Consider the following 23484-nt stretch of genomic DNA (forward strand, 5'->3'; position numbering starts at 1 on the left):
CTGCCCTCCAACAAAGAGAACAGACCATTACAATCACAAGCAATCAGTACTTGAAAGAATAAAGTCAGGGTACTCTTGCAGGAATTGAAGGGAAGTCAAGTCACCCACCAACCCATTACCGTGCATTCAATAAATATCTGTGGAGTACCTCAATGTTTGGGAAAGGCAGTCAAGGAAGAAATAACACCTATACTCAGTTTTGAAGGATGCACAGGAATTATCAGGTGAAAAACACCAAAACAAGAAATCACAAAGCCCTTCTTTAAGCAAGTTAGGAATTTTAAAGACAAATGACCAAAAGCTGGCATACCCTGTAGTCCTCTATAAGAAGCATATCAGATCAACAATCTTTTAATATCTGATTTAGTGCACTCTACTCCACTGCTACTGTGTGTGCCTCTCTCCTCTGTCCTGAAATAATGATTAATTCACAACCACTGCACTCGAGATCTCATTCTTTCCTTTTCTACTCCTCAAACAAATCAGTTCTACTGTAGAGATGCCGAGGTCACAAAGGAAAATGCCTAGAAAGGGCAAGTAGCTAGAGTATGTAGATGATCCTTAAAAGTGTGATTCCTTCTCAGTTTTAAAAATAAGAAATCAAGGTTTTTGCAGGTAACTCCTGTTTTCAGTAATGGCAGACTAGGTGAAGTTTCCTACTGAGGAACGAAGATAATGGCTTTAACACCCCCCCTCCCCGCCACTTCCCTCTTCCTCTGCTCATCTGTCTCACTTAAAAAAAATTTTTTTTTTTTAATTAGAGAATAATTGCTTTATAATAATGTGTTGGTTTCTGCCATACATCATCATGAATCAGCCATAGGTATACATGTATCCCCTCCCTCCTGAACAACGCCCTCATCTCCCTCCCCATTCCATCTTCAAGGTTGTCATAGAGCACTGGGTTGAGCTCCCTGTGTCAAACAGCAAATTCCCACTTGTTATCTATTTTACATAGGGTAATGTGCGTGTTTCCATGCTATTCTCACAATTCATTCCACTCCTTCTTTCCCCGAGTCCACAAGTCTGTTCTTTACATCTGACAAACAAGCATACAGCCAAAAGTGAAGAGAAAATGAGAACTCAGAGAAGAAAGCAAACAAGGAAGCACAAAGGGTCTTTGTTTGATCCCCTAAAATTAGAACGTTGTTCTGACAGAAAGCAAAGCCCCAGGGTTCTGACAAGGTAAGGAGTCATAATAAATAATGAATACATATTTATTATTAAAAATTTATTCATAATTAGTAAACAGGTAAATAAATGGAAGGGAGGAGGGAAGGAGGGAGGAGAAAGGCGATTTGTCACAATAAGCTGAGACTTCAGAGTCACAATCTTAGGGTGGAAGTGAACAGAAAGTAAAAGATTCAGGGAAGAGTTACAGTCCTACTACAGAGGGAGTATCTTCAGTGAAGCCTGTTTTAAGGTGACCTCTAGATCACCTGTGTCCACAGATAACCTGACACGAGCAAGTTCTCTGTGGAGAAAACAACCTTGCTATGGGCTTCAAATGAATCTTATAAATAAATAATTTTTCAAATACAACATCCAGCTTGTAACAGAGTAAGAACTAGCAGAAAAAGAACATTTAACAACAACAAAAAAAAACCCTACAGACTTCTGATCTCAAACTCAAGGAAACAACTACGTTGACCACCCTTACAGAAATGAAATAAACTTCAGACTATCTGCAGGGAACAGAATATTTTAAAAAGAGCCCATTTCAGGGCTTCCCTGATGGTTAAGAATCCACCTGCCAATGCAGGGGACACGGGTTCGATCTCTGCTCCGGGAAAATCCCACATGCTGTGGAACACCTAAGCCCAAATGCCACTACTGAGCTCGCGTGCTGCAACTATTGAAGCCCATGCACCTGGAGCCTGTGCGCTGCAACAAGAGCAGCCCGTGCAATGAGAAGCCTATGCACGGCAATAAGGAGCAGCCCCCACCTGACACAACTAGAGAAAGCCCGCGTGTAGCAATGAAAAGCCAGTGCAACCACACAAAGAAGTGAGATACACTATATATTAAAATAGCCAAAAAAAAAAAAAAAAAAAGACAGCACCAAAAGCTGGTGAGGATGTAACAGAAACTAAATTAGAACAACAGAAACTGACTGACTTCTGATGAGACTATAACATGGTACAGGAACCTTGGAAAAATTTGGTCACTGATTACAATGTTACATAAACACTTACCATAAACTCAGCACTCCCCCCCAGGTATTTACTCTAGTGAATGTATGTTCACACAAAAACCGGCATACAAATGTAGACAGAAGCTTTATTCATGATTGCCAAAAAAAAAAAAGGGGAAACAACCAAGATGTCTAGGTGAATGGATAAACAAATGGTATATGTATAATTACACAATGGAAAATAAGTTATTTATTTGTACAACATGGATGAATAAATATGTATTTGTTAAGGAGCCAGATCCAAAAAGCTAGATATTTTATGTTTCCAGTAAGACGTACCGAAAAAGACAGAACAAGAATGACTGACACATGGAAATGCTACTGTTCTGTTTACTATTAATTTGCTACTCTAAGTATTCTCAAAACCCACAGAACTGTCCACGACAAAGAGTGGACATTACTGGTTGCAAATTCCTAGCTCCGTCCAATGAGAGCACCTAGAAGCTGTGCTAATGAATAGCAACAGGAATCAGTAGCGTCCAAACCTTGGTTTCTCAATACCTTTCTCCAATAAAAAGGAATGAGGGCTCTTCAGAGAAATGGCTGATTCTAGGATTGAGTCAGGGAAAATATAAGAAAAGGACATAACTGGTAAAAATCGAAATACAGCCCACAATTTAATTAACAGTGCTAATTAACAGTGTATCAGTGCTAATTTCTTAGTTCAATAAAGTGTCATGGTTATGTGATATGTTAACTTTAGGGGAAGTTGGGTGAAGGGTATGTGAGGATTCTATCTTTGCAACTCTTGTAAGTTTAAAATTATTTCCAATTAAAAGTTAAATACAGACAATACTACGTGCTAGAGAGATATGGAACAATTGAACACTCTCTTACACTGCTAGTGGGAATGCAAACTAGTATAGCAAAGCCCTTCTGGAAACAGTTTGGCAGTTTCTTAGAAAGTTACAAATTTTCATATAACCTGGCAACCCTACCATGTTCATAAAGCCTATACAAGTGCATTTACAGCAGCTCAACTAATAATCACCAAAAAAATCTTAAATGGATAAGCAAACTGTTGTCCATCCATACAGTGCCATTCTACTTAACGATAAAAAGGAACTGACCACTGGTATACATAATTTCAATGAATCTCAAAAGCAATAAATAAGCCAGTTTTCAAAATATTATATATTGCCTGATTCAATTTATGTAACATTCTCAAAAAGATAAAACTATAATAACTGAGAATAGAAGAGTGGTTGCCAGAGAATAGGGGTGGGAGGCTGGGTAATATTGGGAGGTGATAGAATTGTTCTATGTCTTGGTTGTGATGGTGGCTACTTCCCTGGTGGCTCACACAGTAAAGAATCTGCCTGCAAGGCAGGAGACTGGGTTTGCTCCTTGGGTTGGGAAGATTCCTGGAGAAGGGAATGGCCACCCACTACAGTATTCTTGCCTGGAGAATTCCATGGACAGAGGAGCCTGGCAGGCTACAGCCCATGGAGTTGCAGAGTTGGACACGACTGAGTGACTAACACACAGAAAGGAAATCAGTTTTACTGTATATTAATTAAAAAAATAAAATTTAAAAAAGGGGGAAAATTCTATCATATGCCGTATCCTAAAACATAGGATAACATGAGGGACAAATTTGAAATATTGAAAGGAAAAAGACTTAGCAAAGCTGATACAAGAAGAAATGAAAATCCTGAATATCTAGCCATTTCCATTTCAATCACTATGATAATTGGCTATCACTTTTCAACCTCCTTTCCATCCTGCTGCTGCTGCTGCTGCTAAGTCGCCTCAGTCATGTCCGACTCTGTGCGACCCCATAGACGGCAGCCCACCAGGCTCTCCCGTCCCTGGGATTCTCCAGGCAAGAACACTGGAGTGGGCTGCCATTTCTTTCTCCAAAGCATGAAAGTGAAAAAATAAAGTGAAGTCGCTCAGTCGTGTCCGACTCCTAGCGACCCCATGGACTGCAGCCCACCAGGCCCCTCCGTCCATGGGATTTTCCAGGCAAGAGTACTGGAGTGGGTTGCCATTGCCTTCTCCTCCTTTCCATCCTAAGCTATGCAGTTAGCTTAATATTTCTATAACACTTTTTATCACTGTGCCTAAGCCATGCTGAATATGTTTCATGAATATTTGATGAACTGATATTAAGACAGCAACAGACAATATACTGGCAAAAATCAAACCTGTCTGCATATGGATCCGCTCCTCTTCAACAATGAGAAAAGCAGTTTGGCTGTACAGTGGGTATTTGATCTGTAGCTGATTTTAAAGTTGCTCTTCGGTCTTACATGTAAATTTTATCACACACATCACTAACACCAGAAGTAAAACAGTCATACTATCACTTCCCAATGAGATATGAATTTAGTCAATATGTGTGGGAGATGCTTCTTTAGAGCCATGAGCTTTTATGAGGCCATGTAATTTACCCATGTGATGAGCATCCTTGATAGAACTACAGAAACAATATAGTGCTCTGTTACTGAAAAACATGAACCTTGAATTTTAAGGCCTCATGAGGTGGTAGAAAGAACAGGAACACTTGAGCCATGAAGACCAAATATGGCTCTGGGACTGTCATTTAACCTATCTGATTCCACTGAGGAAACTGCAGGATATAAGGAGTAACAGTCTCTCCCTCTCCCTCCTTTATTATCATGGAGGCAGGTTACCTAGGAGACAATCATACTTCTTGCAGATGATCAATAATCAATAAAAAATAGGGTGGGTTGTCCTCAATTCAGTTCAGTTCAGTCGCTCAGTTGTGTCTGACTCTTTGTGACCCCATGAATTGCAGCACGCCAGGCCTCCCTGTCCATCACCAACTCACGGAGTTCACTCAAACTCACGTCCATCGAGTTGGTGATGCCACCCAGCCATCTGATCCTCTGTCGTCCCCTTCTCCTCCTGCCCCCAATCCTTCCCAGCATCAGAGTCTTTTCCAATGAGTCAACTCTTTCGCATGAGGTGGCCAAGTACTGGAGTTTCAGCTTTAGCAACATTCCTTCCAAAGAACACCCAGGACTGATCTCCTTTAGAATGGACTGGATGGATCTCCTTGCAGTCCAAGGGACTCTCAAGAGTCTTCTCCAACACTACAGTTCAAAAGCATCAATTCTTCGGAGACTTGCCAAAAACAAATAGGTTGGAAACAGGACAGCAAACATCATCTATCCAGCTTCCAAATCTAAAGAAATGTGAATGTCTATACCTATACTGTTTCTTGGGATTTAAAATGATCACTTCTGAACATAACAAGCCCAGTGAAAGTGAAAGTCACTCAGTCGTGTCCAACTCTTTGTGACCCCATGGGCTGTAGCCTACTAAGCTCCTGTCCATGGAATTCTCCAGGCAAGGATACTGCAGTGGGTAGCCATTCCCTCCTCCAGGAGTTCTTCCCAACCCAGGGATCGAACCCAGGTCTCCTGCACTGCAGACAGATTCTTTACCAGCTGGGCCACCAGGGAAGCCCAGACCTATGTAATACCTTTCCCATGTTACAACAGGTGAATCTGAACAACTTTTACAATGTCACAGAGGGCAAGTGACTTTAAAATATTCTGTCTAGATTCAAAACCGATTCATTCTGCTTTACAGCAAACATATATACTCTATTTAGCTCATGCAGTCTCTTTTCATCCAGTTTTTAAAGCTGAGATAAAATCCACACAACATCACATCTATCATTTTAAAGTGCACAATTCAGTGGTTTTTCTAACGTTTTTAACATGCAACCATCACTACCATATGATTACCTTCACTTCCAAAGAAAACAAACATCCCACAGTAGTCACTCCTAATAACTCTCCACTCCCCCCCTCCACGTCTTAACAACTATTCATCCGCTTTCTGTCTTTATAGATTTGCCTATTCTGGACATTTCATAAAAGCAGAATCACACAATACATAACTCTAAGTGTCTGGCTTCTTCCATTTAGCATGTTTTCAAGGTTCATTCATGATGTAGCTTTATAATAGTTCATCCCTTTTTACAGCTGAATCCACTGTAAGAATATACCACATTTTGTTCATCCATTCATCAGTTGATGGACATTTGTTTTCACTTTACGGACATTATGACTAATGCTGCTATGAACATTCTATGCAAATTTTCCACAGTGTTTTTAAAAAGTCAATCAGCTATTAAATTGAATTATGTGTTAAAGATTTTCATGATAAATAATTAGTATTTTTAAGTGTGATTTGATTGCCAACACTAAAAACCAAATTAATGTTCAGTTTCTTATAAGAAGAAATGAGAAAAGATAGGTAGGTCTGTCTTTTTGCTAACAATGATTCTGCATTCCGGCACTGACCACATCACTTTGGATCTGCTGACTGATTATGCAGTCAAAGATGCCATAGGTAAACCTGGACAATTCTACACATTTATCTTACTGGCCTGACTCCTGCAGGTATTTCAGTTAGCAATCCCTGACCTTCACTAAACATATAAATTTATAAATATATAAATAAAACTATTTAAAAAAGATAACTAGGGAAAAACAGGCAAAGAAAATGTTCAGCATAATCAGATGCAACAGTAATAAGCCCATTTAAGCTCTCAATTTAAGACCATTTGCTCCTTGATTTAGTTTCCATTACTAGTTCAATTAGAGCTTAAAAAACAAAAATCATGGAGTAGTTCGCAGTATGTTTTCAGCCAATTAGAAAATATAGAACTGACTAAATTTATAGAAAATTTTCAGTGATCAAGACCCTCCTCCCTCTACTCCAACAGCATATATTGCGTATCTCTTCCATTTAGCACTGTCACTGTACTGTTTACACATCTGTCGCCCTAGCCAAACAAAGCTTCAAAGGCAGAGAATATTGCCTTTGCATCCTCAGGAGTCTACCACTGAAGCTGACACACAGAATACCATGCAGAAAACATTTGTTGGATACTGTGACACCTAAGCAATAAAAAACAAAGCAAGAGGTATAATTCTCCCAGACCGCAGACAATACTATGTATGTATATATGTGTGTATGTGTTAGTCGCTCAGTTGTGTCCAGCTCTTTGTGACCTCATGGACTGTAGCCTGCCTCTGTTCATTGGATTCTCCAGGCAAGAATGCTGGAGTGGCTTGCCATTCCCTTCTCTAGGGGATCTTCCCAACCCAGAGACTGAACTCGGGTCTCCTGCTCTGTAGGCAGATTCTTCGCAGTCTGAGCCACAGGAAAGCAGACAATACTACAAAGCTACAATAATCAAAACAGTGTGGTACTGATACAAAACCAGCCATATGGATCAATGTAACAGAATAGGGCCCAGAGATAAAGCCACACACCTAGAGGCAATTAATCCTTGACAAAGCTGGCAAGAATATAAAATATTCTTTCTCAGCAAATGGTGCTGGGAAAGTAAATCAATGAAGTTAGACCACACCCTCACACTATGCACAAAAATAAATTCAAAATGCTTTATAGACTTAAACATAGGACACAACTCTATAAAACTCCTAGAAGAAAATAAAGGCAAAATATACTCTGACATAAATTGTACCAGTATTTTCTTAGGTCAGTCTCCCAAGGCAAAAGAAATAAAAACAAAAATGGGATCTAATCAAACACATGACTTTGCACAGCAAAGGAAAACAACAACTAAAGAAACTGAAAAACCAAACCAAAACAAAACATGAAAAGACAATTTAAGGAATGGGAGAAAATATCTGCAAATATTTGCAAATTGACATGGGCTTAATCTCCAAAATATACAAACAGTTCATACAACTCAACAACAGCAAAAACAAACAGACCTTAACAGACATTTCTCCAAAGAAGACATACTAATGGCTAGAGCGTACGTGCATGCTAAGTTGCTTTAGTTGTGTCTGACTCTTTGCGACCCTATGGACTGTAATCCACCAGGATCCTCTGTCCATGGGATTCTCCAGAAAAGAATACTGGAGTGGGTTGTCATGCCCTCCTCCAAGGAATTTTCTCAACCCAGGGATCACACTTACATCTCTATGTCTCCTGCATTAGCAGGTGGGTTCTTTACCACTAGTACCATCTGGGAAGCCCTACAGATGGCCAGTAGATACATGAAAAGATGCTCAACATCATTAATTACTAGAGAAATGCAAATCAAAACTACAATGAGGTACCACCTCACACTAGTCAGAATGGCCATCATTAAAAAGTCTACAAATAACAAATGCTGGAGAGGGTGTGAAGAAAAGAGAACTCTCCTACCCTATAGGTGGAAACATAAGTATCAAAGGTAAGTTTGATACAGTTATTATGGAAAACTGTATGGAGGTTTCTCAGAGAACTAAAAATAGAATGATCTAGCAATCCTACTCCTTGGCATATACCTGGACAAAACTGTAATTCAAAAAGATATATGCAACCCTACATTCATAGCAGCACTATTCACAATAGCCAAAACATGGAAACCACCTAAATGTTGATCAACAGATGAAGGGATAAAGAAGATGTAGTGTATACACAATGGAATACTATTCAGCCATAAAAATGACATATGCAGCCACATGGATGCAAGATTATTAAAACTACATGAAGTAAGTCAGAAAAACAAATATCGTATGACATCAGCTGTATGTGGAACCCAAAATATGGCACAACTGAACCTATCTACAAAACAGAGAAAGCCTCATAGACACAGAGATCAGACTTGTGGTTGCCAAGGAGGAGGGGGGAAAGAAGAGGGGTGGGCTGGGAATCTGGGGTTGGTAGATGCAACCTACAACATTTAGAATGCATAAACAAGATCCTACTATATAGCACAGGCAACCATATCCAATCTCCTGGGATAAACCATAATGGAAAAGAATATTTTAAAAAAAAAAGAATGCACACATATGTAAAACTGAGTCACTCTGCTGTGCAGCAGAGATTGGCACAACACTGTACATTAACTATATTTCAATTTAAAAAATTGTGAAAAACGATAAATCATACAAATGTTACTGTATTAAAAATAATAAAAAGGGGAAACTGTTATTTGGAGTAAACAAATTATTTCAAACTGGAATTCATCAATGAGATTGGAAGTCCATGAGTTCCCTAAAGTAATACAAAGTAGCATGTACAGTACATTTTTTGAAATAAAGATCTGTAGCTTTCACTACAGGCTCAGATAAATCTGTAAACCCCAGCAGAATTAAGAATTGCTAAGTTAGACAAAAGGAGAGGTGTATTTTTAACACTGCAAAATATCAATTTTTAAAAGTTAACTTGATGGGAACTCCCTGGTGGTCCAGTGGTTAGGACTCCATGCTTCTACTGCAGAGGGTACAGGTTTGATCCCTGGTTGGGAAGAGGCTGCAGGCTGCACAGCATGGTCAAAAAGGGGCGGGGGAGCTAACTTCATAATTTACATAAATATTAAACAATTAAAAATTTTAAGTATATCCCATTATTTCCGAAAGGAAGAGGGGAAGACAATGTATCCTCGGTTTCAATTTATGTTAAAGCAGGAGACCCATGCCTGATGAATGATTAACAAAGTGTCAGTTCCCAGAAAAGATACAGTGGCATTCAGAGTCAGATGAGGACACCAATTTTATACAAGGGAACTTGTTTTGCTTCACATTATTGCTTAAACAAATTTAAGAACTCAAATTTCTTCACAAGTGCCCAAACTCTAATCGTTCGGTCCCACATTTTAAAGTATAACCCCTGAATTACATGTGGAAAGGAAACTGCTTGAGGATCAGAAAGATACACTTTAAAATGGTCTTTTCTAAACTTAAAATCAAGACTATTTTCAGATCGGCATCCCCTCAAACCTTAAAACTGTTAAGACACTCAATTACTGAACTTTCTCAACTAGTGCTTACACGTAGCCTTTTAAAAACTCAAAACACAAGGAGAAAATAGTATTTGTAATAATGGATAAATGATCAAGACTTTTGGACTTAAGGTCACTGGTTTGGAGGCCCTGTACTCTGCCCAAATGGCCTGAAGTCTGAGGGGACCAGAATCTCAGCATATCTGTTACTCTCCCTGACATAGTCCATTGGCTGAAAAATTCTGATTAACTAAAGAGATCATGAGCTGAATTGTCAAAATCCACGCAGTTGGCTGAGAAAACTATTTTCATAGTGCTCCTTTAAGAGATACACAATTCATCTTTCGCAGCTTTCAAGTGCAGTTCACGAATATACTACCATTTCTTCTGGGAGGTCATCCATTCGGAGGTCACTGGCACAAGAAAACCAAAACAATAAACACAACCTAAACCTCCTAACCCTATGGCTTGAAAGAATAAGCCAAAAGAAAACAGGTCAATGGGGGAAATAAATGAAGATTAAATGAAGCGATCTTCTTTCCTCTATTTTAAAATGATTCTCCCTCATCTGTCAAACTAATGCCATAGTAATGGTGTTTTATTTTTTCAACTGGGGAAAAATATAGAGGTAAAAAAGTTAACAATTTAGCTCCTTGACAGTTCACCATACCCACTCCAACCCTCAAATTCCAAGATCCCAAGAGCACACTGAAAAGCAAGAAAACTACCTGGTTCAAAGCTAACTGTAAATTTTTTTAGATCTGTTAAGGGTCTGAATTTGGAATATAAATTTCACAATAACACCTGATATAATCCTAACAAGGGCTTCCCTGATAGCTCAGTTGGTAAAGTATCTGCCTGTAATGCAGGAGACCTCAGTTTGATTCCTTGGTCGGAAAGATCCACTGGAGAAGGGATGGGCTACCCATGCCAGTGTTCTTGGGCTTTCCTGTGGCTCAGCTGGTAAAGAATCTGCCTGCAATGTGGGAGACCTGGGTTTGATCCCTGGGTTGGGAAGATCTCCTGGGGAAGGGAAAGGCTACCCACTCCAGTATTCTGGCCTGGAGAATCCCTGGAGAATGGGCAGAGGAATATGGCGGGCTACAGTCCATGAGATCGCAGAATCGGACATGACTGAGCGACTAACACTATACTACTCTAGCACATACAAATATTTCTGAATCATTCTGCTGTATATCTGAAACATTATAAGTCAACCACACTTTAATAATACCTAAATCAAACATCCCCAAGCAGTTTGATCTGAATTAACACAGTTCTACCTCAAACACTTGACATAAGCATGAAGTACAATACTGTTTCCAGTAATATAAAATACAATAAATGGTGGGCAAAGAAGCTATTACCTGCGTCTTTTTACCAGGCAACACAGTGAAATAAAGTCACAATCTGCTACTCTATTCCACTTGCCACCACCCTCTGGAACCAAAAGATTTGTTGTGACCTACAGTAATCTAAAGTATAACCCATATATGTACGTAATAACTATCATTTGAGTGTCTCTTATAAGCCAGACATGGTATTAGATGTAGATTCCCATTTTAGAAATAAACACGGATTCAGAGGATAAATAACCTGTCAAATATCACAGGACTACTAAGTAACTGAGGCCAGATTTGAACCCAAGTCAAATATGTTTCAAAGCCTAAACAGGAAATTAGTTTTACTAATTTAACACTATTTCCCCAATTCTTCACACTGATTCAACAACAACCTATCATTTGTAATATTAAAATGAAATGGATTTCTTTAAATTTGGAGGCAAGGTGAGGGGTGAGAGATTTGAGTTTCGACAATCTGGAGTCTTTGTTATTCTCTTACCTGAACGGGCCACAATGTCACAGTGGTATAAAAAATCAGATTTGAAAAGATGGGACAACTCCCAAGGCAGATGGCTATTTGTATTCATTCTATACAGAGTCATGAATATACAGAGGACTGTAAGTACTGATGAAGACAGGTTTCTGCTATGCCTAAAGGTGTGTGTGTATGATTTAAGAACACAGAGCAAAGAAAGCAAGTTAGTGGATTACCTGAGTGAGCAAGACACAGAGAAGATGTTAATGCAGGAAAAAGTTCTCCTCCAAACATATGCCCAACACACAATACACAAGTTAATTCCCAAACTGTGATCAAAGAACCATCAGGAATAAGATCTCTGATCTCAGGTTCACAAGTCCATAGGTGAGTAAACTTTGAACTTTCCCCAAGTCTGAGATGGAAAGTCACTTTTCTATCTAGAAGCAACAGAACCCTGGATTCACCAAGACTGGATAACACCCTGACTGTGTTCACTGTAGATGAGTAACTGAGGCAATCTACACTGGGCATGAGTTACATACTGACCCACCCCTAAGCAGCAATTCAGTACCTCACCCATCCAACAGGCCACGTCGGAAATAGGAAGTACAGGTTGAAAGGCCTCACTGAAAAATAAGGACTCCTGGCAGCAGAAAATGAGAATCAAGAGTATAGGCACTGGCAATGAACACACAGTTGTCACTGACAGGGAAGGAAAAGGTACCTGGCATTTTATAAATTATCTCCTTTAATTTTCAGTTGTGAAGTGAAAGTCGCTCAGTTGTGTCCGACTCTTTGTGACCTAAATTCTCCAGGGCAGAATACTGGAGTGGGTAGCCATTCCCTTCTCCAGGGGATCTTCCCAACCCAGGGATCGAACTCAGGTCTCCTGCATTGCAGGCAGATTCTTTACCAGCTTGAGCCACAGGGAAGCCAAAAATACTGGAGTGGGTAGCCCATCCTTTCTTCAGCAGATCTTCCAGACCCAGGAATCAAAACAGGGTCTCCTGCATTGCACGCGGATTCTTTACCAACTGGGCTATGATAACCAGCTGGTGCTTTAGTTATTAATCCTCACAAGAATATTCTGAGGTAAGTACTGATGCCCATTTTATAGATGAAGGAACAAAAGGCTAATAAATAAGTTGCCCAAGGTAGTTGCTATCCCAATTGCAGAGATGACAAAATCCAGGCTTAACAGTTAAGTAAACTTGGTCACTAAACCCAAACTTGGTCTCATTCCAAAGCTGAAGCTTTTTCCAACTCTCCTGCTGGCTCCCTCCCTTAGTTCCCCCAGTAATCTTTTTTTCTTTTTTTATTGAAGGACAATCTCTTTACAGAATTTTGTTGTTTTCTGTCAAATCTCAACATGAATCAGACACAGGTATACATATACCCCTCCCCCTCCTGAACCTCCCTCCCCATCCCACCCCTCCAGGTTGACACAGATACCCTGTTTGAGTTTCCTGAGCCATACAGCAAACTCCTGTTAGCTATCTATTTTACATATGGTAATGTTAAGTTTCCATATTATTCTTTCCATATATCTCACCCTCTCCTCCCCTCTCCCCATGTCCAGAAGTCTATTCTCTATGTCTGTTTCTCCACTGCTGCCCTGTAAATAAATTCTTCAGTACCATTTTTCTAGACTCCATATATGTGCATTAGAATATGATACTTATCTTTCTCTTTCTGACTCACTTCGCTCTGTATAATAGGTTCTAGGTTTATCCACCTCATCAGAACTGACTCAAATGTGTTCCTTTTTATGGCTGAGCCCCAGTAATCTTAAAGAATTTCATTAAGAATCAGAAATCCTGAATCCACTGCCCACCAAATTTCTGCAGCTGTTTCAGAAACTATACCTAAATACAAAGCCAATATGAGTTTTCATAAGAAAACACTCCAGAAAGCTGCTGCTATGGCTTCTCTGCCTTTTGGCTAAGATCAAGTGCAGAAAGCTGCCAAGTTACGACAAAATGACACTCAATTTTAAGTTTGAGGTCAAGGACCATCTAGAGATCAGGTAGGCACAGCACCTACCTGAAATACACCAGGCACTCACGGCTTGTTGAAAGAATTAACATCGTTTCACCGGTTATAAATCCAATAAGGTCAAACGGCTATTTTGTACTTTCTGATATGACATGATTAAATTTTTAGGAAAATAATTTATCCATTCATTTTAACAAGGTTGCTTTCTTAAAAACTATAGAACATTAATGAGGTAGCTAAATTGAGAAATGCCCACTAGGGCATTAGTCATAACTTCAAAAAATTGCAAGTGTTCACTTTTCCAAGTAGATTAAAAAGTTTCAGCTAATAAAAATCTGTCAAAAAATCCACAAGACCAGAAAGTGTGAAAAGAAAAAAATGGCCAATATAAAGGCATTTAAGACATGACACATATAAAATTATAAAACAGTATTCTAAGTATACCCCGGTATTTAACCCTAAAACCCTCACTTCAGGTAACACATACTTTCTATGCAAGAAAACACTATCATCACTAATGTAATAAAAGCTTGCCCACCATAGTAACTGTTGCTAAGTACATTTCTTATGTCTAAGGCTGAAAGACACATGCTTGTAGAAACCAGTGAAAAGTCACTCCTAGTATGATACTATTAATTCTCTCACCTTAAACTTTTAAAAAGATAATACTTGATTTCTATAATGTGAAGGAGAAAAAGTTTGGTCAACAAGTAGGTCAGCTGAACTCTGCCTTGGAGAAACTACCAATTGCCTATAACCCAATGTAAATATTTGTTACGATGACAGCAGTTCCTTTTTCTTAATAATTCTAGAGGAATTGTTTCCTTTGAAAAGCTAGATGGCTTAGATCTCTATTAAGGAACAACTAAATGATACAGTACCATTTTAAATTATCCATTTTAGGAGTTCAAAGAAATTTGGGTGTATGAAGACACTAACATTCTTATGAAACAAACTTGGTCCAGGTCACCCAACGAATTAATTGTGACAGACCAAGGATCAAATCCAATTCTCATTTTAAATTAAGGATCACAAGCATTACTTAAAACAGTAAGTCCTTACCTAATCCAATGCCAAATCACGTAATTGTTTCTGAACTTGTACAAATTGTACTGTAATATTTATGCAAAAGATGTCAAACAATTGTCAAAACAATTATCATAAACATAACAGTTAACATCTTTTGGGCACTTACTGTGTTAGGTGCTATGCTAAATGTGTTATGTGTTACCTCAATCAATCCTCACAATGACTGCATGAAGAAAATGAGGCAGAGAGAGATAACCTATGTAAGGTAAAATATAGAAAAAGGACAGGATGGAGGTACACAGAGAATATATTCTTAAAGCCACAAATCCCCACTGCCTGGACCAGGATTCTAGGCCAGCTGAAGGACTGAGATGCTTGGTTTAGTCACTTAACCTTCAGGTGGCCCAATTTCCTTTACTCTAAACCTAAAAGTCACACAGATAATCACAAAAGTCCTTCATATCCTGAAATGCTCTAATTTTGTAATCATGTTTCTATTCAGGTAACTAACTCAAAGAGAAACTGTCTTATTTCCTCCATCCTCTGAAGTTCCCTTCACTAAAGTTGAGAGTCCACATTTTATGTATCTAATCAGTAACATACGGATAAACAACAATAAAGCCTTTCTTAAAAGTCAGAAGTCTTTTCTGCAATTATGATTCCAAAATCGTATTTTTTTTAAACTGTTTTGGCTTTTTTAGAAATTAATAGTTGATTTACGGTGTTACAGTAGTTGCAGGTGTACAGCAAGGTGATTTAGTTATACACACATACCCAAGTCTTATTTATGGCTGCTACAGGTCTTCACTGCTGTGCATGGGCTTCCTCTAGTAGACGTGAGAGCAGGCTATTCATTGCGGTCTTTTCTCGTTGGGGAGCAGAGGATCTAGGCGCACTCACTCCAGTAGTTGCAGCATGCAGGCTCAGCAGTCATGGTGCATAGACTTAGTTGCTCTGTGGCATGTGGAATCTATCTAGACCAGGGATGGAACCCGTGTCCCCTTTACTGGCAGGCATATTCCTATATACTGTACAACCAGGCAAGTCCCCAAATCTTATTCTTAACCCCAAGTGGCCAGTGACAATGACTGGACTTCCCTGGTGGTCCAATGGTTGAGAATCTGTCTGCCAATGCAGCGGACACGGGTTCGATCCCTGGTCCAGGAAGTTTCCACATGCTGTGGGGCAACCTAGCCTGTGCCCTAGAGCCTGTCCTCTGCTACAGGAGAAGCTACCTCAATGAAAAGCCTGTGTATTGCAACTAGAGAAAGTCCATGCAGCAACAAAAGTCCAGCTCAGCCAAAAAAAAAGGGGGGGGGGCAATGACAGGGAGAAAAGACCTTGTAACAATTTCGGGTTGGGGTAGGAAGTGTGAAAGAACAGATTACTGTACATAGGTGGTTATCAATTCCTAAAAAATAATCACCCATTTTCAGCTCTTCGAAAAAAACAGAAAGTCTTTAAAGGATTGTCAAATAAACTCGATGCTTTATTCAGCTAATAAAGATGAAGGAATTATCCAGGATGCTTATTATAGGCATGGAAGAATCATCAATTTATAGAAATTCTACCAAAATGGCCTAGAACTCTAGAATCTATGTTTTACCAAGCTGTTCATCTAGCCCCTTCAAACTTCATCTAATGACACATGACATCTAGGAAGTGTGTAAGGATGTGTAAAGATGCTTACACATCGAGGAAGAAGCCTGCTGCTGCTAAGCTGCCTCAGTCGTGTCCGACTCTGTGCGACCCCATAGACAGCAGCCCACAAGGCTCCCCCGTCCCTGGGATTCTCCAGGCAAGAACACTGGAGTGGGTTGCCATTTCCTTCTCCAATGCAGGAAAGTGAAAAGTGAAAGTGAAGTCGCTCAGTCGTGTCCAACTCTTAGTGACCCCATGGACTGTAGCCCACCAGGCTCCTCCATCCATGGGATTTTCCAGGCAAGAGTACTGGAGTGGGGTGCCATTGCCTTCTCCAGGAAGAAGCCTAGGTTCCACTTAACACCATTATTCTGTGAGGTCTTCCAGGACCAAATCTCCACTTTACAGAATAATCTCTGCTGTCTTTGTTCTCCAGAAAATAATCCCTGAAAGATTCTTAAATAAAGTAAGCAAAACCCCTCTAATTAGTTTTCTTTCAAAATTCCTAATTAGTTTCCTATTGTCACTGCAACAAACTACCACAAACATCAGTTCAGTTCAGTCGCTCAGTCGTGTCCAACTCTTTGTGACCCCATGAATCACAGCACCCCAGGCCTCCCTGTGCATCACCAACTCCCGGAGTTCACTCAAACTCATGTCCATCGAGTTGGTGATGCCACCCAGCCATGTCACCCTCTGTTGTCCCCTTCTCCTCCTGCCCCCAATTCCTCCCAGCATCAGTCTTTTCCAATGAGTCAACTCCAAAGTATTGGAGTTTCAGCTTTAGCATCAGTCCTTCCAATGAACACCCAGGACTGATCTCCTTTAGAATAGACTGGTTGGCTCTCATTGCAGTCCAAGGGACTCTGAAGAGTCTTCTTCAACACCACAGTTCAAAAGCATCAATTCTTCGCTGCTCAGCTTTCTTCACAGTCCAACTCTCACATCCATACATGACCACTGGAAAAACCATAGCCTTGACTAGACGGACCTTTGTTGGCAAAGTAATGTCTCTGCTTTTGAATATGCTAAGTTGTCATAACTTTCCTTCCAAGGAGTAAGCGTCATAAAACAACACAATTTATTATCTCACAGTTTCTATAGACTAGAAGTGAAGTAGGGTTGGCTGGATTCTCTATTTAGGGTCCTGCAAGGCCAAAAATCATGGTGTCTGTAGGGCTATGTTCCTTGGTGGAAATTCTGGGGTAGGGAATCTGCTTTCAAGCTCAATCAGACTGCTGGCTGAAAGAGGTTCCTTTTGAGCACAGGACTAAGGTCCCTATTTCCTTGCTGGTTGTCAGCTGGTGTTGATGGCATTCCTTCTTGTGCTTACTACGTGGCCCCCTCCAGGAATGGCAGGTTGAGTCCCTCTCATGCTTCAAATCTAACTCTAGCTGGACAAAGCTGTCTGCTTTCATGTGAACAGATTGGACCTACCTACCCAGAAAATCCAGGATAACCATTTTGTTAGAATTCTTAAACCACAGTTATATCCGAAAAGTCCCTTTTGCCACAAAACAGTAACAAACTCAGATTCCAGAGGATCTTTGGAATAGAGTCCACCCTAATGGCCTCCAAAGACTCATACCTCTCCCAAATGCAAAAACCATCCAATTCATCATAAGGTCTCATTTCATTAAAGCATCAACTCAAAGTCCATAAATTTCATCTAAAGTTCATCAATTCAAAACTCCCAAATCTCACCATGTAAAGCAGGTATGGATGAAGCTCTGGGTATAAAACATTAAGTGCAACACCCTGGAGCACAATTTCTAAAAAAAACACCAAAAAAGACAACTAGTTATCTGCTCCCAATCTGTAATGGTGAGACAAGCATAAGGCAATAGTCAAAAACATTCCAGTTCAAACAGGGAATATAACTATTAAAGAAAGCAGGCAAAACATAAGGGAAAGTGGATCCATCGGTCCAAAGCAGTTCCAAAATGTGGGCAAACTCCATTACATTTCAAACCCAGGGAAATCTCTTCTGTAACCTTCAGTTCTACCTCTTTGGGCTCTTGGTTCCAGCCTCTAAGTCACCCTTTTTTAAAAGAAAAGAAACACGTTCATATCTCTAGTTTTACCAGCCTGCTTCTTACTAGTTAAAAAAAATCTGGGGGAGGGGAGTGGTTGAGAGCCCCCCTTTAATTTCCTACTCTATGTTTTTCAATCAAGCGGACATTCTGTTAGTAACAAAATGCTCAAGAACTTAGAGGGCTTCACGTGAATTTCACAGGAGCTCACCATTAGACCTACATCTACAAATAAACCAATACTTCGCTTGGAAATCTCCTCAGCTAAACATCCAAGTTCATCACTTGTAAGTTTTCTTTTCCACATGACCTCAGAACACAATTCTAAGTTCATTTGCCACTATGTAATAAGATCCTCTTTTCTCCAGTTTCCAATGTATACCTCACTTCCACTTGAGTCATTACTCTAATAATCTGTTTCTAGGCCTTTTCTATCTCACGCTCCTCAAAACACTGCTGGCCTCTTCTACTGCCACTTCCAACGTTTTTAGGTAAAAGTACCCTATTTCTGGTACAAAAATGTATACTAGTGTTCTACTGCTGCCGTAACAAAACCACAAACATGGTGGCTTAAACCAACAGAAATTTATTATCTCATAGTTTCTGTAGGTCAGAAGTTAGGTGGGCTTGGCTAGGTCTTCTGCTCAGGGTTTCATATGGTCAAAATCAAGGTGTTATCCTTGTTGGAAATTGGGAAGAATCCACTTTCAAGCTCATTCAGGTTGTTGGCCAACTTCAGTTCCTTGTGGTTGTAGGACTGTGGTCTCCATTTCCTTCTTGGCTATCAGCCGGGGCTGGTCTTTGTTACTAGAGGCTCCCTGCATTCCTTCTCATGCTTTCCATGTAACTCCCTCTAGCAACTGCAAATGGAGTCCCTCTCATGATTCAATTCTCTCTGATTTCCCCTTCTGCCCCATCTCTCTTGACTCCCAGCTGGAGAAAGTTCTCTGCTTTTAAGGGCGCATGTGATTAGATTGGGCCTACCCACAAATCCAGGATAATCTCCCTGTTGTAAGATGTTTAACCCTAATAGCATCTGCAAAGGCCTTTTGCCATGTAACATATTTACAGATCCGGGAATTAAGAGTTTGGACATCTTAAGGGTGGTAGTGGTGGTCATTCTGCCCACTACAACTCCAAACCCTAAGTAAAGCTTTAAACTCAGTTCCCAAAGAAAATTTCTTTCTCCAACAGTGTGTGAAGTAAAGGTATATGTTCAGAGACAGAGACAACAGTAAAACCAAGGACTCATCCTGGAAGAGACTGGCTAAGCAAAAGAGATTAAAAATATACTTGTTTCATCCCTAAACAGTTATGCAATTAACACACTAGGTAGAAACTCACCCTTTGCTCTCCCTTAAACGTGTGCTTCTCTTCTCTACTGTATTCCATATAAAAGGATATAACTAGACATATTTGGGTTTTGCTTTTTAAAAAAAGTTACCCCGGGGTGACCTAATTTTGTAATCAGTTGATAAACTTATCTAAGCAAACCTGAAATATTTTCATTCTTCAAGGCACACCCCCTCCTCCAACAGCAAACGAAAGTCAAGTATTTCAAAGTCACAGAAGGACAAACCTGTCTAGGTAAAACTGCAGGTGAACTTTTAAAAAACCACGAGGGAGAACTAGCATTGGTCCTGGTGTTTCAGCTCAAGGTCCACCTAGACAGTTAAGCCAAGTGACTTAGAACAAAACACTACAACAGCTACAAATATAATATTCTGAAGCCTTGCCTACTGTCAGATTATTGACCACACACTTTACCTAGATTGGAGGAACCTCAAATATACCAAGTAGGCCCTTTAAGAAAAGCGACACGTAAGGTCTATCGAGCACTCATGACCTGCCAGGCACTGTAGTAAGCACCTGACACAAATTATCTTATTCACTCACCACAAACTTATCCTCTAAGAAATATTATCATCCCCATTTTACAGACAGAAAAACAGAGATTTAGAGAAGTTAGGTCACACAGGGAAACAGCAGTGGCACTTCTAATTGGGAATCCAGAGATGTACTGCCACTCCTTAGATGGAATGGACTCTTCCGACTCTTAGAAAAATCTTCCCTTTCTAGCTTTCTTTCCATTTCCTCTCTGCACGCCCACTTCTCATAGAATTTAGCAGTTGAAAAGGTAATCAGGCCTCCCCAATTAATTTGCCACCTCCTTGCCAGAACTCTTTCCTTCTCACAATAGCAAGAGCCAAGAAGCAACTTCTCCTGACCTCGACTTTGCTTCCCAAAAACAAACTACATAAGCTCCACCCTTCACCTGCCAAGGCAAGAAATGTTCCAATGCTGCAAAAACAAAAACACAATCGAAAAACAAAAATAAAAGTCCTACTCTTCAGAAGGTCACAAACTAACATGTAAACTCAGCCAATCTTTCATTCTATGTACCTCTCGTCTTCCACCCAAGCTCCCAACTAACCCTTAACTCCAACTCCACCCGTTCTGCCCCACTTCTAGGTACCCTTCCCCTTTATCTTCAATGACCTCGCCCCGGGTCGCCTCCACCTTGCACCCCAGTGTGCAGGTGGGAAGCCCTGCCTCGCCCAGAGGGACCTTAGGAGGCCCCCACTCCAGCAGCTCTGCTCCACAGGAAGGTCCACCCGAGCCTACACTGAGGGCATCAGTCCCCTAGACACCCTCCCCCAGCATCCCCCACTGCGGCCCCACCCCTCAAGCTCCCTTCCCCCTCTGGCGACCCCCTTCTCCAAGTTGCCCCCTAGTCCCCGCCCCAGTCCAACCCTCTCCCCAGCCATAAGCTAGACTCGAGAGCCAGCTCCCATCCTCACATCAACCTCTGCCCCCAAAGCTTCCCTCCCCGCCCTGGGGAGTGGCCCCAGGCCTCTCCGATGAGCTGCAGGGGCCTCGGATGGTGAGGGGGGGAGGGTGGGGGGCAGGGGAAGGCGAAGGGCCGCTCCGGAGTCTGCTGGAGGCGTGAGAGGCGGCCGCGCCCCGCTGCCCCGTCTGGGCCCACCCGCACCCCACAACGACCTCGCCCGGCAGCTCCCACGGTACCTGGGGTGGAAGCGGCAGCGGCGGCGGCCGCTCTCCCCTCTCCTCACACAGACAATATGGCGGCGGCGGAGGAGGAGACACACGGCTCGGCCGCCAGCCGCAGGGACCAGAGCGAGGCTGCAGCCTTCGCTGCCGGAAGCGGAAACCCCCCTCCGACCGGGAGGCGGGGAGGGACCGCTTCCGACTCCTCCCCCAGCGGAGTCTCGCAGAGTGCGGCCATGCTGGGATGTCTCATTGAATCCCCAGGGGTTCAGTTCTGAACTGCGGCGCAAAATGGAAGGCATTCTTATCGTAAATCATAATAAGGAGACTTGCAATAATTAAGCGAACTTTATTGCAGTACTGTACGAGCTGATGAGAGAGAGAACACTAACCTCCCCCTAAGTGTACAATTGGTTTGACCTCAGGTAAGATGGCGGTCCCTAGGTTTCCTGCATTTCATCCAGTTGGCAAGTCCTACAGTCTGCAAGCCGGTCCGCCTTTCGTGAAAAGAAGCATGCGCGACCTGCAGAGCTGGAGAGCGAAGCATTTTGGGAGTTGAAGTCTCCTACACTGGTCCCTCGTCTAGGCTCGGGGTTCCAGCAGCACATTTTTTTCTGCTCACACTTCGAGTTCCGGGACAAGTGAACGAAAGTTGGACCCCAGGAGTGGGGTGGCGCAGGAGTCGAGAAGTGACGGTACTAGCCCTCTGGAGACTTAGACCCAGTTCCTGCTCTTACAGGAGTCCTAGCCAGAGCTGCCCTAGCCAGAATAAAATATTTTCTCTCTTCGATCTGCCTCTCCACCCCACTTTACCGGGCAACCGCCCCAAGGCAGGTGTAGGACACTTTCTATTGTGCAGAACTGATTATGACGTCCTCTTGGTTGAACATCTCCCAAGACTTTCCTTTGTGCACCAAAAAAGAGCCCAAGCTCTTCTCTTAACATCGGAGTTCCTGCATAATTTGGACACTACCGCCATCCTTTCTCCCCCCACCGCCCCAAGCCACTTCTGCTGCTCTCTTAAGAATTTCCTGAGGCTCCCACTCACTAAAACTGCAGACTGTTCCTGGATTTCTTCTGTGTTGCCTCCCTCCCTTTGCACTGGCAATTACTTCTGGTACTACCACCTCCTTGACCGGCTAACTTCGGTATGTCCATTGAACCAATCCAAGGATCATTTCCTCTGGGGTTCTTCCCTCCCTTTGTTGTTCAGTTGCTAAGTTGTGTCCGACTCTTTGCGACCCTATGGACTGCAGCCCACCAGGCCTCCCTGTCCTTCACCGTCTGTGGCCTGCTTCTTCCATCAGACTGTGACCTTCCAGTGGACAGGGCTGAGTCTGATGGTCACCCTGTTCTGTTCCCTGCAGGCCCTGCTGAAAGCTGGTGTGTGTGTTACTGAGAGGAATTCAAGTGTTTGCCTCACCTTTGGTGGAGCAGAGGTGTGAGGTCTGGAACAAGGGTGAGAAGGCTGGGTTATTTTGGTACCTGTTTTTATCCCTGAGCTGCCTCAGAATAGCTGCTTGACCCAGGGGATGGGCCTCCCCACCTTCTCCAGTTCTCCTTTCACAGCTCTTCAGCTGACTGGCACCTCTACTGTCAAAGAGACAGTCTCCTCCCCTCCAGGGATGGAGTGGTGGCAGCTTCAGACATACAGTGGTGGCCTCAGGGAGGTGGCTGTGACCTTTTCTGGGCCTTTTCTGTCTGTCAGAGAGGTCTGTGGCATTTGACCTCAGTGGACTGAAAGTCCACGGTAATGACTCTCCGAGTGCCCTCATGCTAGTTCAGTTCAGTTCAGTTGCTCAGTCATGTCCAACTCTTTGCGACCTCATGGAGTGCAGCACACCAGGCTTCCCTGTCTGTCACCAACTACTGGAGCCTACTCAAACTCATGTCCATTGTGTGGGTGATGCCATCCAACCACTTCATCCTCTGTCATCCCCTTCTCCCGCCTTCAGTCCTTCCCAGCATCAGGGTCTTTTCCAATGAGTAGGTTTGCATCAAGTGGCCAAAGTATTGGAGTTCAAGCTAGTTCC

At 41.8% G+C, this 23484-nt stretch overlaps 1 protein-coding gene across 3 annotated transcripts in view; it reads right to left on the reverse strand.

Moving 5' to 3' along the window:
• Positions 1–21588, reverse strand: part of CSNK2A1 (casein kinase 2 alpha 1) — a 57746-nt gene extending 36158 nt beyond the window's left edge. For 2 of the 3 annotated variants that reach the window (XM_086332619.1, XM_086332620.1), the window contains exon 1: positions 21470–21588. The gene's annotated coding sequence lies outside the window, so the exon portion shown is untranslated. Of the gene's footprint in view, positions 1–15542; positions 15743–21469 lie in introns of all 3 variants that reach the window. The other variant, XM_086332621.1, reaches the window with a different exon arrangement.
• Positions 21589–23484: the final 1896 nt, after the last annotated feature.

Source organism: Bos grunniens, chromosome 13, assembly GCF_055505025.1.
Source record: "Bos grunniens cultivar Pamir isolate PY7600 chromosome 13, Bosgru_T2T1.0, whole genome shotgun sequence".
Classification (NCBI taxonomy): domain Eukaryota; kingdom Metazoa; phylum Chordata; class Mammalia; order Artiodactyla; family Bovidae; genus Bos; species Bos grunniens.